We start from the raw sequence: 18,528 nt of genomic DNA on the forward strand, positions 1-18,528 counted from the left end.
ATTTGCTTTGAGCCTCCTGGCTGCATACAGTTAAACCCCTCTTCAGAATCAATGATTGAGAACAATCCTGAAAAACGCAGCTGAGGCTTTCTCTTTCTCTCTCTTTCTCTCTCTCTGCATGTAAGCTGCACAGGGCATAGTAGTGGTGTGAGTTGGGGTGCAGTTTACAGGGGTGAATGTTTGGAGCCAGCCTACAGGACTAAAGGCGAAGCTGGAGGTTGAAAGTAGACCTTTCTTTGGTGTGTGTGCCTGGGAATAGGGACAATGGAATACTATGCTGCAACCCCTATGTACAACAGCCCTAAACCCTGCTCTATTGTGTGTCAGTTTTATTGTCTCAGATATACCTATCCCCATTACTCCAGTCACTGAATCAATCCATTTCATCGAGGATCTTCCTCTCCTGCGTTGTCCCTCCACCCTCCCAAGCATGACATCCTTCTCCAAGGACTGGTCCTTCCTTGCAACATGTCCAAAGTATGTCAGATGAAGCTTCAGAATCCTTCCCTCCAAGGAGCAGCTTGGCTTCACTATCTCCAAGACAAACCTATTTGTTCTCTTAGCAGTCCATGGCATATTCAGTACTCTTCTCCAATACCACAGCTCAAAGGCATCAATTCTCCTTCTATCATTCCTAGTCATTGTCCTGCTCTCTGATGCATAGCAAGTGATTGCAAAGATCATGGCCTGGATCAGGTGCATTTTAGCCTCCAGACTGACACCATCACTCTTCAGTACTTTAGAGAGGTCTCTAACCACAGACTTTCCCATCGCAACACGTCTTTTAATTTCCTGGCTGCTGGTGCCTAGAGTGTTGATTGTAGAGCCAAGCAAACTAAAACTGTGAACAATCTCAATCTTTTCACCATCTATCATGATGCTGCCAATTGGCCCAGTGGTGAGAATCTTTGTCCTAGCCTTAATTTATTCTTCCCAGGATGAAGACAGGTAGAGTGAGAGATCCAGTTCCAAAAAAGAAGAATAACCAATAATAGTATCCCTTGTTGTTATGTGCAGTCAAGTTGACTATGACTTATATAGTGACCCTGTGAACAATGGTTCTAAACCTTGCCCTGTCCTGAGGCAACCTCATATTCTCTGACACACCTGCCCCCATTGCCACAGTCACTGTGTCAATATCTCATCCAGGGTCTTCCTCTCCTGCACTGAACCTCTACCCTTCCAAGCATGGCTTCCTTCTCCAATGATTGGTCTCTCCTGGCAACATGCCCAAGTTGTGTAAGACGGAGCTTCAAAATCCTTGCTTCCAAGGAATCACCTGTTTTCACCATCTCAAAGACAGACCTGTTTGTTCTCTTGGTGGTCTATGGTATATTCAATATTCTCCAGCACCACAACATCAAGGCTTCAATTCTTCTCCTGTCATCCTTAGTCATTATTAAACTCTCAGATACATAGCAAGCAATTGAAGACCACGGCCTCGATCATATGCACCTTGGTCTCTAGAGTGATATTGTTGCTCTTTAGCACTCTGGAGAGATCACTGACAGCAGATTTTCCCTGTGCAACTCATCTTTTGATTTCCTGGCTGCTGATGGATGTCAAGAGTGCTGAGTGTAGATCAAAACAAGATAAAATCGTTAGGTTGGAGGATAATAGCAAGTTAAGAAGGCTGAAGTTAAGTCTTCCCTGCTCATCCAATCACTCCCAAGTTCCAGAAATAGTGGCAGGAGCATGGAGCACGGCAGTGTGCCAGGCTTAGCTGACCCACATGGCAGAGACCCACAGAGCCACAGGAGTGGATACCCACCACCCACCAAATGGGACTGCTGTGTGAAAATCCTAGAACAGAGTTGGCACAATTACTAAGATACCAGAGAGTCATGCCATAGCCAGTGTAGCCTCATAAGATGGCATTAACTTCCAGAGAGGACCAAGGCTTGGGGACCACAGTATAAAATTGTAGGGGTGCCAACCATTCCAAGACTGGAAGGAAGTGCCATCTCATTCCAAAAATAAGATCTTGAAAGTGTGTAAAAATCCCTTTTGTAGTAATTTTTGAAAAGTTGGTAAAAAAATCAGTGAAATCAGGGTAAGGTTTTCTGTTGTTGTTTTATGTCCTGTTGAGATGAAACTAACTGGTGACCGACCCTCGAGTAGGTTTTCAGAGACTGTAAATAACAGTAGATTGTCCATTTCTCTCCAAAAAAGCTGCTGAAAGCAGCTATGAGATATCATCTCACCCCAGACAGAATAGCAAAATTTAACAGAACAGCAAGCAACAAATCTTGGTGAGGTTGTGGAGAAACTGGAACCCTTATTCACTGTTGGTGGGAGTGTAAAATGGTGCAGCCACTGTGGAAGGCAGCATGGCACTTTCTCAAAAAGTTGCAAATAGAGATACCATTTGACCCAGCAATTTCACTACTGGAAATATATCCCAAAGAGACCATAACTGACATCCAAGCAGATACATGCACACCCATGTTTATTGCGGCTTTGTTCACAATAGCAAGGAGTTGGAAACAACAAACGAATGGATAGAGAAGCTGTGGTATATTCATACAATGGAATACTAAGCTGCATTGAAAAATAAGGAATTCATGCAATATTATTCAAAATGGGTGACCCTAGAGGACATTATGCTGAATGAAGTATCTCAGTCACAAAAGGACAAAATACTGCATGGTGCCACTGTTGTAAAACAGAACTGACCTCGGGGTTGGGGAGAGACTGAGAAAGATGGGGATAAATAATGTGTACTGCATTGAAACAGATGAGGGAGAAAACTGTTTAAAAGGGATATGTGATTAGGTATTTTTGTCATGACGGGAGTCCAGAGCAAAGGCTGCATAGTGGAGTGGAGCTGGGGGGCATGGATTGTAAAACAATGAGAGAATTTTTCTTTTACTTTTCCAAGAGGGTAGTGTACTTGGGGGGGGGGGTTGTGAGGGGAGAAAAGTGCAACGATGAATGAATAGAAATCCAAAGTCTCTATAAATTTTCATGGACAATAATAATAAGAAAAATAATAAAGAAAAGCTGCTGGTGGATTTGAACCACTTGCCTTTGAGTTGGCAGCACAACTCTTTACCCACTAGACTGCCAGAGCTCCCTATGGAAAGGTTAGAATCCATAATTACATACACATCACACAAAATACTGTATTCTTTGTTCTAAGTGGACTATAAGTTGGGCCAAGTCAGGCAAGGAGAAGGAATTAGATTAACAGAACCTAAAAAGTAAAAACCATCCAGTTTCCCAGGAGAGGCACAGCCATTCCTGGGCCTGAGGCCAAAAAAGCAACTTCTCCCACGGGTGATTCATGAACTGTATGTTCAACATTCTCACTCCTGCAAATAAAATAACAAATTTTTAGGATTTTGGCTAATAATTTCCCATACAACAGGCCAATGGTACTCCGCCAAAGTAAACTTTTTGTTGGAGATATTTTTAACATCACTTGTTTGCATCAAACATTTAGCTAATTTTAAGTGAACCTCATCAGGTTATCTGAGCTCTCTGGTGACGTAGTCCGTAGGGAGTTGCGCTGTTAAACTAAAGGCCATAACTCTCTGGCGGTTCAAACCCTCTAGTGACTGTGAGAGAAATGTGGACAATCTCCTCCGGTGTGATTTACAGCCTCATAAACCCACAAGAAGGTCAACTGTGAGTTGATTCTGACTCCATAGCAACGAGAGAGGGAGGAGAATCAAGTTACGTAATCAGAACCTGACAATGCCTGCTTATGAGTCAATGAGAGTAACAATTACACTGGTAACATTTAGTAAGCAATTACCATTCTCCAAACCCGATGCTAATCCATTATTTTCTCCCTTTTGTAATTTTGCAAAAAGGAGTCCCTGGGTAGCACAAAAGGTTAGCAGTTCAAACCAACCCCAATGTTCCTTTGCAGACAGGCTTGGTGTTTGCAAAAGGTAACAAACAGCCTTAAAGAGCCTATGAAATCGACTGAATGGCACCAAACAACAGCCCAGCTGAAGCCCTAGAAGACATACACTTCTGAAACTTGCTCACAGTCACACATCGAGGTAGCAAAATGTCTCTGTCCCTAGCCTGTATATGTGAAAACTACACCCAAAACGTTCCCATCTTTTGGCCTCAGATCTCCACGTGGTCTAACAAAAACAACAACAACAGCAATAAAAATCCACTGTCATGGAGCTGATTATGACTCACAGCAACCCTGTAGGAAAGAGTAAAATATTCCAGGGCTGTAAATCTTAGCAGAAGCAGAACACCATATCTTTTCCCCAAGGACCGAAGGATGGACTAGAACTGCTGACCCCTCCTTCAGCAGCTCATTGCTTAATCCAGTGTGCCACTAGGGATCTCTCCATGGGGTCTATTACATAGCAAATGGAAACAACTGCCTCACAAAACAATCCTTAGCCTTCTCAGATGAACGTTGACATGTTTGTTTTATTTTGTTTTAAAACAATGCTGGTTCAAACAGAAGAAAGAAGTGAAAGAAAGTATGACTACACTGTGGATGTTATAATTAATGTTATAAAACAAGATATGTATTAATGGCTGAGTGGAAAACTAATCTGCTTTGTAAACTTTCACTCAAATCACAATATAGAAAAAAAGAACTCGTGTTTGTTCATTCAGAAAGCCCCCCCCGAGTGGTTCTGGTGTGCCTTACCCCTAAATCCTGTTGACAGGTTACGTCAATCAGATACTTTCCTGGGAGTCTGAGTGTTGAACAGAGACATAAAGGCTGAAGGCAGGAATCATGCCTTTAGTAGGAATGGCCTAGAGCGAGGTCACAGCCTCAGGTTGTTCTGTGTCTTTATTCTTCCAGGCCCGTATTTGAGCAATTCTTTTGTTATTATGACTTTTTAGTGTCATCCCAACAAATTGTCTTTATCAGTTTAAGGTCCAAGTCTTTTTCTGTTACTTGCTCACCAAAAATCCCAACTTTTATTAGCATGATAATGAAAGCCATCGTCTTTAGAGAAATATAAGATGTTTGGAATTGATTATCAGGAGTTCACTCACTCATTCATTGACACTGAGTCCATTTCAACTCATAGCAACCTCGTATCAGAGCTATTGATGAATTCAAACCACCAGAGACATATAGCCTGTTGGTTAACAGCTAAACACACCACAGGCTTCACTACCAAAGCTCCTCACTGCCAGGATCGAGGTGGACAGAAAGTAGTTTAAAATTACTGCTTATTTTATTATTCTAGGATGCAAAGAGATGTCAATGGCCAAATAGTGGCAAAATAACTATCCGAGCTCTTATTGGTGGCAAATTGGAGCCAAGTGCCCCTCGTGGGAAGAATTGGAAGCCCATACAACCACTTTCCAAGCACAATGTTATTTTCCAGGGACTGGTCCCGCCTGACAACAGGCCCAAAATTTGTGAAACAAAGTTTCACCATCCTTGTCTCTAAACACTTCATTCCAGACAGATTCTTTTGGCAGTCCGTGGTACAGTCAATCCTCTTAACCAACACCACAACTCAGAGGCATCAGTTCTTCAGTCTTCTTTATTCATTGTTCAACTTTCATAAGCATATGAAGCAATTCAAAATCCCATGGCGTGAATTTAGCACACCTTAGTCTTTATACTGAAGTCCTTGTTCTTTGGCACTTTAAAGATATTTTGACAGCAGGTTTGCCCAATGTTTTGATTTCTTGACAGCCATTTCTGTGTGTTTTGATTGTGAAACCAAGTACAATCAAATCCTTAATAAGAGACCAGAAGGAAAAGGAAGACCCTCTATGAGATGGACTTACATGATGGACTTACAATAATAAACTCAAGGACAGCAAAGACTGTGAACGATCAGGTAATGTTACAATTGGTTGAACAAAAGGCCTCTTTATAAGTTTGAGTCAACTTGACGACACATAGCAGCAACAACATGCTAGAACAACTTTGGAAGGATGTAAAATTCAGAATGCAGATGCCATGGTGAATGACTGCTTCTGAAAGCACTGGACACATGGATGCACTCCAAGATTAAGTCTTAGAACGTTAATCTCCATGTGCATGGTGAAACTCAAGCCTTCCTATGACCAGGCTAACATTTCATTGTAAATGAAGTTTGGAGATGGACTCAGTAGGTTTCTCTTTACTAACCCCAGATATATTCATAAACATACCAGAGGTTTTATGTAAAATGCAAAACACTAATAAAGAAATAATGAATTGGAATGGGGGGCATTTGGGAGGATTCAGAGGACTTGGAGACTACTCAAGCCTAGTCCTTTTCTTTTTTTTTAAGTATTTTATTGTTTTTTCAATGAAAGTTTGTATAGCAAATCATGTTATTGCTTAATAATTTAATAATGTATATTTTTATTTTATTTTATGGTTTCTTTCTTTTTTTCTCTTGTTATGTGCCATCAAGACAGATCCGACTGTCAGAGGAGGAGACTGCCCATTCTTCTCCAGCAGAGCATCTGGTGGATTTGAATTGCGTGCCTTAAGGAACAATTTAATAATTTCTACACAACTTGTTCAGTGACAATGGTCATTATTTTTTACAGTGGGTCAATTTTCTCATTATTTTCATTTTGATGGTTCCATTGCAAGTAATCTAGTGTTTGTGCCCTCTTGCCTTCCCATATTTGATTTAGAACAAATGTGGATTATTTGGTCTCATAGATACTTCTTTTATTGGTTTTTATTCAATTACTTGTGTAATTTTGTTTTATGTCATTAATTACAATTGAACAATACCATTACTTACAATGTTTCATGGAGTCTTCCTTTCCTTTCACTTATATAGATGTTGCTTTAAAGGAGCACTGTTATTATTGTTATATGCTATCAAGTGGCCTGCGACTCCTAGTGACCCTATGTACAATAACTTAATTCTGCTCTATCCTGAGCCAGTCTCACTGTCTCTGACACACCTACCCCTACTGCATAAGTTACTGTGTCAATCCACCCAGAGTCTTCCTCTCCTGCACTGTCCCTCTACCCTTCCAAGCATGATGTCCTTCTCCAAGGACTGTTCATTCCTGGCCATGGGCCCAAAGTATGTGAGACAGAGCTTCAAAATCCTAGCTTCCAAGAAGAAACGTAGTTTCACTCTCTCCAAGACAGACTTATTTATTCTCTTGGTGGTCTGTGGTATGTTCAAGACTCTTCTTCAGCACCACAACTCAAAGGCATCAAATGTTCTTCTGTCATTTTGGTCTGGTGCATAGCAAGTAATTGTGAAGACCATGGCCTGAATCTGGCATACCTTAGTCTCCAGACTAACATTGTTGGTCTTCAGCACTTTTAAGAGGTCCCTGACAGCATATTTTCCTAGTGCGATTTGTCTTTTGATTTCTTGACTGTTAGTGCCAAGAGTGTTGATTGTGGAGCTAAGCAAGCTGAAATTGTTAACAACTTCATTCTCTTCTCCATTTATCATGATGCTGCCGATCAGCCCAGTGGGAGAATCTTTGTCTTCTTGGTGTTGAATTCTGCAGTCTTTGACCTACATACTGATGATATTAATTTTTCTTTTTTATTTTTTATTATATTTTAATAATGGCATTATTAAAATATATAAAAAGATTACCTCACAGGAAAATTTTGGTTCCAAGTTTAATGAATATTTCAGGACAAGAGTTTCAAGAGTCCTCCAGTCTCAAATGGGCTAGTAAATCTGAAGTTTTAAAGAATTTGAGTTCTGGTAGCACAGCACCATTTAGTTCTTTTGAACATAGAATAGATGAGGTTGTGGTTTGTATAAACATTTAGTTCTATGGTCTCTACTAGCCTCTTGTCTAAGTCTTTTATTTCCTTCCTTCTCTCTTTACATACTTAGAAGACTAATAGTTATATCTTGGATGTTTGGTCAAAAGATTTTAAGCCTCTGGTTCAAATTGATTTTTTGTGAAACATTCTTCTAGGTGGTATAGCACTGGTCTGAGTATTGCTGTACAGAGGTAACTCATGGTAGCTGTGATGCTAAACACTGTGACACTGATGTGTGTCAATACGATAATAGTTACCCATGGCAGACAGTGTTTGGTGAAGCTTGGAAGCAGGAGTGGCATCCACCTCTGAAATGACTTGCCTCTGGAAACTCTATGAACAGTGCTCAAGTCTTCCATTCATAGGGTTGGTATGAGTCGTCTATGACTCGATGGCCCCTAACAACAACAACGACAGATGCTATTCACTAAGCAACTAGGTTGTAGAATATAAAATGTACGTACTATATTATTCCTTGGAAGCAGGAGTGGTGTTCATTTCTGAAATAACTTGCCTCTGGAAACTATGAACTTAGAGAAATGATGAAAGTTATGCGTGTTCAGGACTTTCATTAATAGGGTCGCTATAAGTCGTCTACGATTCGATGGCACTTAACAATAACTATTATGCCAGTTGGTGGAATGGTCCCCTGAAACCATGATCCTAAGTCTTTAGAGCCTGTAAATCAGTCACACAAGGTGTCTAATATATATCCATGTTTACACCACTGTATGCTTTATTGCATACATGAAGGTACATGATACATGCATTTATAGATCTATGCATCTGTATATAGATACAGACTAATGTGTGCCTGATTCAGGCTGTGGTCTCTTCAATCACTGCTATGCATCAGAGAGCTAGACAGTTAATAAGAATGACAGAAGAAGAATAGCTACTTTTGAGTTAAGGTGTTGGAGAAGAGTACTGAGTATCCCATGGATTGCCAAAAGAACAGATACATCTTTGGAGAAGATGCAGCCAGAGTGACCCTTGGAGGCAAAGATGACGATGTCTCACCTCTCATACTTTGGACATGTAGCTAGGACAGGTTATTCCTTGGAAAGGAACTTCATACTTAGAAAGATAGAGGGTCAGCAAAGGAGAGAAAAACCTCCAATGAGATGGGCTAACACAGTGACTGCAGTAATGGACTCAAGAGCACCTGTCAGAGATGAAGAGGATGACACAGGGTGGGACAGGGTTCAGGTCTACTGTTCATAGAGTTGCTATGAGTTGTACTCAGCTTGACAGCACCTAGCTACAACAACAGCATATATAACTACCAATATAAACATATGTCTCACCACTTGACCTATAAGCAACATCATGATAGATGAAGAAAAGATAGAAATTGTCAATGATTTCATCTTACTTGGATCTACAGTCAACAAACACCCTTGGTACCAGCAGTCAAGAGTTCTGGAGACATATAGCATTGGGGAAGTCTGCTATCAGGGATCTTTCTAAAGTGCAAAAGAGCAAGTATATAAATTTAAAGACTAAGACATGCCTGATTCAAGCCATGGTATTTTGAATTGATTATATGCATGTTAAGTTGAACAAAAAATAAGGATGATAGAAGAAATGATATCTTTGAATCGCCACCCTCAGACTTCTCCCATCAGAATCATTAGGCCTTAATCATTTGCTACTTCCTAAAAAGGTTCCTCAGTGTCAACTCATTCTTTTTTGGTACCGTTATTCTGTATATTCCTTCTATATTTTGGTATTCCTTGCATCATTCAATAACTTCCCCATAGAATTCTTTAGTTTTTCAACTTAAGGCCTGATTATTTTTAGTTCAGTTTTCACTTTGAGAAACATGGAGTCTGTTCTTCACTTAGGGTTTCCTAACACCAGGTCTTTGGAAATTTAATTTTAATATTTTCTTTGTTATCCCAAGTTATCCTTGGAAATTTCCTGTTTAGCATTTTTTTAAAGTCTTTCTTTTTCAGGAAAGAACTGGTTTGCTTACAAAGCATGTTTCACACCATTCTTCATTCACATTGTGTTTAATACAGTCATTTCCATGCATTATGTTTTATAAAATTAATCACCATTGTACCTTGTCCATCATTACCCTGTCTTTTCAGGTCCTGGATGGATCTTTCTCATTTTCTTCGCTCCCTCCCTTCTACCCACCAAATTGTGCAACCCTGCGGTTTTGTCCCTCCCCATACTCACCCCTCTGCTCCCACCTTGTCCGCCATTGGGTCTCCATACATGTTTTATTGGTTAACTTTCTATCTTCACAACAATGATTTTATGCAGTATTTGTTCTTATGAGATTGAGTTCTTTCACTCAGCATAATGCTCTCCAGTCTCTCCCAAGTTATGTAGTATTTTTCATAATCATTGCTCCTGAGTTCTGTGTATTATTCCATTGTATGAATGAATGTACCACAATTTCTCAATCATTATTGCTGTCTTTTGCTTCAGCTCCTCTACATTGAAGAACAAGTTCCAGGGTCTCTTCTGACATCCATTTTGGTCATTTATTTTTTCCTGTTTTTTTAATGACCTTTTGATTTCTTCATGCATGATGTTTTTGATGTCATCTCACAACTTGTTTGATCTTCAGTCATTAGTGTTCAAGATATCAAATCTATTCTTTCTTAAATGTAATAGAAGAGAATACAATATAAATTAATGCAAAAAAATAGTAAGAAATAGAATAGAAAAATTTCTCCCACCACCATCCAGCCTCATTCCGCTGCTTCCATCTCTTCTCCCTTTGGACTTTCATACACATTTTACTAATTATCCTTCTAGTTTTACAATAATTGCCTTATGCAGTATTTGTCCTTTCAAATCTGTTCTGCAGATGGTTTTCAACTTCAGGTAAAATAAGCTCAAGGTCACAGGCTCATGGGCTTTTTAAATTTTCGTCAGTTTCAGTTTAAGCTTGCATATGAAAAAGAGATTGAGATTGTTAACAATTACAGTTTACTTGGTTCCACAATCAACACTCTTGGCACCAACAGTCAAGAAATCAAAAGCGAATTGCATTAGGAAAATCTGCTGTCAGGGACATCTCCACAGAGTGCTGAAGAACAACGTGCCTGATTCCAACCATGATCTTCTCAGTTATTTGCTATGCATCAGAAGACTTGATGCCTTTGAGTTGTGGTGCTGGAGAAGAGTGTTGAACATACCATGGACTGCCAAGGTTTGTCCTGGAGAAAGTGAAACCAAATTGTTCTTGGAAGCAAAGATTTTTAAGTTCTGTCTCACATACTTTGGACATGTTGCCAGGAGAGACCAGTCTCTGGAGAAGAATATCATTCTTGGGGGTCCGGGGTACAGTGCAGAAGAGGAAGACCCCGGAAGAGATGGGTTGACACAGTAGCTGGGGTAATAGGGGTAGGTGTGTTGGAGACAATGAGATTGGCTCAGGATGTTAGGGCACATTTCAGAGTTATTGTTCATAGGGATGCTGTGGGTCATAGTTGACTTGACCGCACCTAACAACAGCATGAACAATTGACCATTTCACAGTGGGTCCCTGATCTTAGTCTAACTAATGATAGAAGCTTTTTCATTATTTTATCAAGAAATCACTCATCTCATTTCTGTTACTAACCACAAATCCTTTGTTTCCAACTTTTGCATTCTAGTCAAACAGCTTCAGCAAATAGATACAGCCCTGCATGTACTCATTTATCTGTGCCAAGAAATCTGGAAGACAGTTGTCTGGCCAACTAACTGGAAGTGATCCATATTTGTGCTAATTTGCTGCACCCTGAGAGATACTTTGAAGGGCAGTGTGTGTTAATCTAAAGAAGGAGTGAGCATCTTTCTCTCTACAGCCTCCCGCTGGGTTTTATGACAAACTCTGTAAGGTTTGGTGAGTGCTTTGCTTGTATTGAATACTGGCTATGATGCAAATAGTTACTAGGCATGATTGTTTGGATATTAAAGCTTGATTGGCTGTTAAGATTTGAATTGCCTTTTAACGTGTTACTTTGCATTGATTTTGTGTGAAATTATATGTGGGCTTTGGATCTCACAGCCCCAGTAAACTGTGTGACTTTTAGTCTTGTCTTTTTTTTTTTTTAAATATGGAGTGCTTCACGAATTTGTGGTCATCCTTGTGCAGGGGCCATGCTAATCTTCTCTGTATCATTCCAACTTTAGTATATGTGTTGTCGAAGCAAGCACAGTCTTGCCCTTCAGATGCCTCTAGTTTGCAGCTTTGAAAGCTTGGCTTAAATCTCATGATTTCACGCATGTATCTGTCTGAGAGTCAGAGACTCTCAGGACCAGGTGTGACCAATCAGAATGTCTTACCATCTGCACCTTCAGGGAGTCGCCAGGGAGAGTCAAGGCATTCCTCCTCTAGGTCCCTCTCAGGGAGTAGCAAATCTGAATTGAGGTATTCCATCTTTAGATTCACATGTTGAGTCTGTGGTCGTTGTGTAGCATCTCCTGATTAGCACATTAGGACTCTGGGCCTGATATAGTGAAGAGGTTAAGCTAACTAGATCTAGGGTTAGTTACTTGGATCTAGAAAATGTAATCAAGAGAAAACTCTGTTAAAGAGAAAGCTCTAGTGAGTGCACATTGAGGAAAAACAAGGAAAACACTCCCAAATATATGTGGAATTGTTCAGCAGAACAAAGATGGGGATTGTTGAGTAAATGGCAGTATTTTGCCTTATCAAGAGGGTGTCTGGCAGAGAAAACATTCTCTTGCTATCTCAAAATGCTGATGTGGAAATGAGGTCTGGTAAATAGCAAAAATCAGCAAAAACAGTAAGCAATGTTTTCTCTTGTGACTCTAGTCAGCATGCTTTTCTGCTTGTAAAATTCTCAAATAAAACTATGAGGACTGCAGGTCTAGAGGACACTCAGCCAGGAGCTCCTCTCCCCTCACCTCTTGATTCACTGAAGTCTTGAGTAGTTCATGATGACGTCTGACACTTTTCTGCTGGTCAGAGAAGCACAACATAAACAATCTTGTGATTAAAACCCTAAGCACTAAATCCTTGGGCATTTTGTGGTAAATGTGGAGCATCCTTACTCATTACAACCTGGCTTTCTGGTCACCACAAACATAAACATCATGATACAATGAAACTTCTCTTACTTTCACACAGCAAACATAATTGTTATGACATAGCAAATTTATATATTTTTCTTTTAATATAATTTTAGCTAACATACATTCTTAATCAGGCACACCTTAGTCTTTAGTCTGGCATCATTGCTCTTCAGTATTTTGAAGAGGTCTCTGACAGCTGACTTTGACAGTGAAATATGTCTTTTGATTTCTTGACTGCTGTTTCCAATGGTATTGATTGTGGATCCAAGTAAGAGGAAATCATTGACAACTTCAATCTGTTCTCCATCTATCATGATGTTGTTTATTGGCCCAGTGGTGAGAATTTTTGTTTTCTTGATGTTGAGATGCAATTCAGATTGCAGCCTGTAGTGATTAAGGTGCACCTGATTCAACTTATGGTCTTTTCAACCTCCTGCTATGTCCACCTCTCAGAGCTGGACAATGAAGCAAGATTGATGTTTTTAAGTTGTGGTGTTAGAGTGCTGAGTGTCTCATGGAGGGCCAAAAGAATGAAGAGAGATGTCTTAGACAAAGTGTGACCAGAGTGCTCCTATGGAGGCAAGGGTGGTGACACTTCATCTCATGTACTTGGGCTGTGTTATTAGGAAGGGCTATTCCTTGGAAAGGGGCATCATATTTGGAGAAGTGAAGGATCAGCAACAGAGAGGAAGACCCTCAACAAAATGGACTGACACAGCAAAGAGTTCAAGTATATTAGAAATGATAAGGATGTCATACGATCGAACAGGGTTCCTAGGGTCTCTATGAGTCGTGCTCACCTTGATGGCACTTGACAACAACATACTCTTAATATAGTTTAACAGATTTATGCTCCCTCCACCCCCCCACGCCACTCCCCACTTCTTGTTGTGTACCATCGAGTCCGATCCACCTGGCACAGGAGGAGATTGCCCCTCTTTCTCCAGCAGAGCATCTGATGGATTCGAACTGCTTGCCTTAGGGATTGCAATGCAGCTTATTGCCATGAGGCCACCAGAGCTCCTTTAACAGACTTATACTCTTATCAAAGAGATTGCTATTTATCAGAAATTGTTATTTCTCTGCCTGAGAAAAATGAGGTATTCTCCTGTTAAGATTTACAGACTTGAAAATCCAGAGTGTAGCCAGGAATTGGATTCTGACCCCAGGGCAGTGGGTTTGGTTATTGGTTTTGTTCCTGCTTTAGTCCCTTCGTGGTAGAAATGGTTATGCCCTCAACTGCTTATTGACCTACTGGCGCGAGTCCAGTCCTTAGAAAAGACCATCATGCTGGGGAGGGTGGAGGATCAGAGAAAAGGAAAACGACTCTCAGCAATGGATCAACAGGGTGACTGCAACAGTGGGTCCGAGCCTATCAGGGACAGTGAAGATAGCGCAGGATGTGGGAAAGACTCAGACCTGTTGTTCTTAAGGTTGCAATGAGATGTGGGTGATTTGATGGCCCATAGCAACAACTAAACCCATTGAAAGGTCTGGGGCTGAAGAAACTTGGGGAGATTTATAGCTAATAACTCAGCCACTGAAAACCCTCTGAAGCACACAGTTGTGCTCTGGCACCCATGGGCACCATGAATCTCCCTCGTGACAGCTGGTGTGTGCTGTGTGTGAAGGAGTGATGTCTTCTCTTCTCCAGACACTGCTGTTATCCTGTTCTTACAGGCAGGGGAGATGAGGGGGATCCTGCCCCATCCCCACCCCAGCTGTCCTGCTAACCAGTGCTCTCTGATGCCTCATTTATACCATCAGCTGTCAAATGAGAGACAAAGGGAGGGATTAAAAGTCACAATTTTCCAAGAGGGTGTTACGTCAGTTAGCATGTCTGAAAACAAAGGGAATTCAAACAAAACTCATTGTGGTTGAGTCTGAACCAAAACCAACTCAAAGCTGACCTTCCAGCAGGTTTCCATGTCTGTCAGTGACCCTCACTGAGCTCTGGGATGTAGTTCACAGGGAGCTGCACTAAGCACCTCTCTACCAGGGGCTCTGAGGGAGGAAGACAGGCAATTTCCTCCTGCAAGATTTACAGCCTCCCAAACGCCCCTGGAGGGTCACCTATGAGTTGGTTCTGACTTGGTGGCAATGAGTTTTGTTTCATTTTTTTTTAAAAGCACTAGAAAGGCTCTCCTTTCTCCCTCAGAGCTACTGGTGGGTTCAAATTGCCAGAGAGATGCAGCCCTATAGGTTATTAGCAATGTAACTTCCTACAGACCTTCATGTATGCATGGTTTTACTTTGGCTAGAAAAAAAAAAAGATCAGCAAATTTCGGTTGGGAGGTCACTGTGTTCTTACAATGAGCCCTGTCACAAAGTGTGTGCTTGCCAGGGTGCAGGGCCTCTCCGCACACCAGCAGTCCCAGCTGGGCCGCATGGCTTTGCATTGTGTGCAGCTCTGCATCACAGGCTGGCTTTTCAACAGTCATCAGCAATTCCTGGGCAGCCTCCCACAAGGCCGTGCAGCACAAAGTGGCTTCACTATTCCCCTCCTGGTCAGTCCTGGCCCTCCAGACCCTCCAGGCCCAGACCTTCCTCCTAGATTCTGACCCTCCTGGTTTTAAATAAAAATAATTTCAAAGCCCAACAAGTGTCATATTGGGTAATTGTTAGCATCGGAATTGGTGTGGATCATGGAGAATTAGCCACAGTAATACGCATGATCTCTTACCACTGCCCTCAGACACACTCAGCTAAGATGAGAAGGTCTGAGATCTGTTAGAAATGTTAAATCTGACTTGCATTGCCTCCCAAGCATGAGTTTATCTGGAGTGCAGATGCTTACGTCCAATTCCTGTGAGCCCACAGGACATTTCTGATGAGCTTGTCGGGGATCAGGAATTCATCGTGGACTACAGTCTGTACAGGGTCTCCTCCTAGTTGAGCTCCAGTCTTTTCCAGGCTGGCTCTGCCCAATGGGCTCCTGACTCTGGCCCCTCTTGCCCATCTCTGCCTTGCCCTGAAAACTGGGGTGCCTGGCATCTAAGGACTCACCAGTTCTGTCCTTTCCTATTATTGTTGTTGTTGTTATGTGGCATCCAGTCGCTGGAAACTTGATGTGACCCTATGCACAATAGTTCTGAACTCCTCCTTGTCCTGAGCCAGTCTCACTACCCTCGACACACCTACCCAAATTACCCCAGTTACTGAGTCAGTCCATCTCGACCAGAGTCTTCCTTTCCTGTGCTGTCTCCACTTTTTAAGCATGATGATCTTCTCCAAGATCATCTAGACTGGTCCCTACTCACCACATGCCCTAAGTATGTGAGATGGAGCATCAAATTCTCTGTCTTCAAGGAGCAGTTTGGTTTCACCCTCTCCAAGACAGAACAGTCTATTCTCTTGGCTGTCTATGGTATGTTCAATACCCTTCTCCAGCGCCTTAACTTCTTGATTTCTTCTATTAGCTTCGGCTACTCAGTGTTCTAGTATTCAGTTTCTTCTGACACCCATCTTGGTCTTTTCTTCCTATTTTGTCTTTGTAGACATCCTTCCACAGCTCACCTGACCTTTGTTCATTAGTGTTCAAGGCCTCAAACCTATTCCAGAACTGGTTTTTAAATTCAGGTGGGATAGACTCAAGGTCACATTTTGGTTCTTATGGATTTTATTTCATTTTCTTTAGCATTGGCTTAAGCTTGCACATGAGTCTGTTCCACAATCAGCCCTGGACTAGTTTTCACAGCTGATATTGAGCTTCTCTAACAATTCCTTCCATAAATGTAATCGGTCTGATTCCTGTGCATACCATAAGGTGAAATTCATGTGTATAGTCTGCGTTTATGTTTCTTGGAAAAGGTGTTTGCTATAAATAGGCCATTGAGTGCAAAAAATTTTATCATTTTATCTCCAGTCTCATTTCTGTCACCAAGTCCATGTTTTCTGATTTTTCATCCTTCTTCCTTGATCCCAACTTTTGTATTCCTGTCACCCATTATTTTTAATGCATCTTGGTTGTATGTTCTACTGATTTCTGACTGCAACACTTAGTCGAAATGATCTATTTCCTTCTCTTGGCTCTAGTTGTTGGTACACATATTTGAATGATAGTGGTATTAACTGGTCTTCCTTGCTTGCATATGGATATTATCCTGTCACTTACAACTCTTTATTTCAAGATGGATCTGGTAATGGTCTTTTAAACTATGAATGTGACTCCAGTGTCCCTCACCTTTTAATCTCTAGCATAGGAGATTGTATGATTGTCTGATTAAAAATGTCTTATGCAACTCTATCTCATCTTGCCAATGCCTAGTATGTCAATATTTATGCCAATAGTATGTCAACAGTTCCATTTCTTTCTTAACAACATCCAGTTTTCCTACATTTATACTTCTCACATTCCATGTTCCAATCAGTAGTGTCTATTCTTTTTTATGATTCTCAGTACAAGGTTTCTAGTGCCATATCTCCTAGTCTACTCTAAGTGTGCTCTATTGTACATAAAGTTTTCAAAGGCCAGTTCTTTTGGAAGTGGATAGCCAATCCTTCTTCCTAGTCTGTCTTAATTTGCACGTTCATCTTTAGAACAATATCTGACAGACAAGCATTTTCCTAAAAGGAGCAGATGGAAGACACTTCCCCATTACAAAAGTAACCAATAGATTCAGGTTTAGTTCCCCACTTTGGCAAGTATGTCTTGGTCCTGTCCCTTTGCCCTCTCCACCAGTTTCCCCTTCCACCTCCTCCTCCACTGGCCAGCACCTCCCTCCCCCAGCCAACCCTTGGTACCATGGTTCAGGCCTCAAGTCATTTCCATGATGTCTCCTGCCTTGCACTGCTGCTTGTCTCTCACATTGCTGCAAGTCTCTTGCAAATTTAGGAGGCTCTAAGTCTGAATCCCAAGTGCCAGCTTCAGGGAAAGATTTCTTCTCTCCGAGGCAATTTATGGGAAGCCAAATTTCATACCAAATATTATATGAAAAAAACATATGTTTGTTCAGGAATTGAAGGAATTACAAGTTTATAAGTTAGGATTTCTCTTGTGACAGATCACAGAAAATGAGCTGTTTCCTGCAGACAAGAGACAGGTGGGGCCCCTTACAGAGGAAGTGTTAATATGTGTGAAATACTTCCTTAGTGAAAGCATTAGGTTGACAATAGAGAAAAATTCGGCTTCATTTACAAGAGAATTCTCTTTATAATTTGCTTCCCCTGGTTATCAATAAATATACAGAGAGGCATGGCTTGAGTCCTTTCAGTCATTAGAGCTGCTGGCCCCCTGTCTTTTATGCTCTCTGTTTTCTCTCACTCCTGGTTGTCTGTCTCATTATTAATAGTTATAAAAATACTTTGCCCTCAGTATGCAACAGCAGGTCCTTTCTTATTGGGCATCCCTATATGCATTTCCAGTGTGGCTTCACAGCTACTTTCTCATTCTCCCTTTTCCTCCCCTCCCACCTCTCTTTTTCCTCCCTTCTCCCCCCACCGCCCCACCCAATGAGAGAGAGTGTGTTCTCATTGCTGTCTAGTCTCAACCAAGTCCTAGGTGACCCTCCAGCAGGTTTCTGAGACTGTAGATCACACAAAAAGAAATTGACTTTCTTTCTCCCCCTGAGCTGCTGCTGGATTCAAAGTACCAGAGAGATGTGTTGGGTTAGCAACAATTCGCTATAGGCTACCAGAGGTACGTGGGTTGAGGATAAAGAAGCAGAGTGAGGTAATGGGACTGGCTCAAGACAGCCCCTGGTCAGTGTTGGGGAGGAGGGTGTCTAACCTGAAGGGACTCCTCTCACACAAGGTCACATGGGAAGTGCTCCAGCACAGGCCAG

Source organism: Elephantulus edwardii, unplaced genomic scaffold, assembly GCF_000299155.1.
Source record: "Elephantulus edwardii isolate Elephantulus edwardi_28Jun2011 unplaced genomic scaffold, EleEdw1.0 scaffold00161, whole genome shotgun sequence".
Lineage (NCBI taxonomy): Eukaryota > Metazoa > Chordata > Mammalia > Macroscelidea > Macroscelididae > Elephantulus > Elephantulus edwardii.